This window comes from Lupinus angustifolius, chromosome LG16 (genome assembly GCF_001865875.1).
Source record: "Lupinus angustifolius cultivar Tanjil chromosome LG16, LupAngTanjil_v1.0, whole genome shotgun sequence".
Taxonomy (NCBI): Eukaryota; Viridiplantae; Streptophyta; class Magnoliopsida; order Fabales; family Fabaceae; genus Lupinus; species Lupinus angustifolius.
The window spans coordinates 14,054,599-14,055,336 of record NC_032024.1 but is presented as its reverse complement, the minus strand read 5'-3'; positions in this window follow the sequence as shown (position 1 = coordinate 14,055,336).

Below are 738 nucleotides of genomic sequence, written 5' to 3'. Positions count from 1 at the left end.
ACCCTCATCCTCATCCTCATCCTCATCCTCCTCCTCCAATTCCTTTTCCTCATCATATCCTCGTCCTCATCCTATCCTTATCCACATCCTCCTCCTCATCCAATCCTCCTCCTCTTCCTCCTCCAATTCCTCATCCTCATCATATCCCCGTCCTCATCCTATCCTTATCCACATCCTCCTCCTCATCCTATCCTCTTCCTCATCCTCATCCTCATCCTATCCTCCTACTCATCCTCATCCTATCCTCATCCTCAACCTCATCCTCATCCTCATCCTCTCCTCATCCTAATCCTCATCCTCACCCTCATGCTCATCCTCATCTTCGTCCTCACCCTCATCCATCCTCATCCTATCCTCCTCCTCATCCTCATCCTCATCCTATCCTCATCCTCATCCTATCCTCATCCTCATCCTATCCTCATCCTCATCCTATCCTCATCCTCAACCTCATCCTCATCCTCATCCTCTCCTCATCCTAATCCTCATCCTCACCCTCATGCTCATCCTCATCTTCGTCCTCACCCTCATCCATCCTCATCCTATCCTCCTCCTCATCCTCATCCTCATCCTATTCTCCTCCACAATCTCATCCTATCCCCATCCTCAACCAATCCTCTTCCTCATCCACATCCTCATCATCATCCTATCCTCATCCTCATCCTATCCTTGTCCTCATCCTATCCTCATCCTCATCCTCATCCTCATCCTCATCCTCATCCTATCCTCATCCTTCTCCTC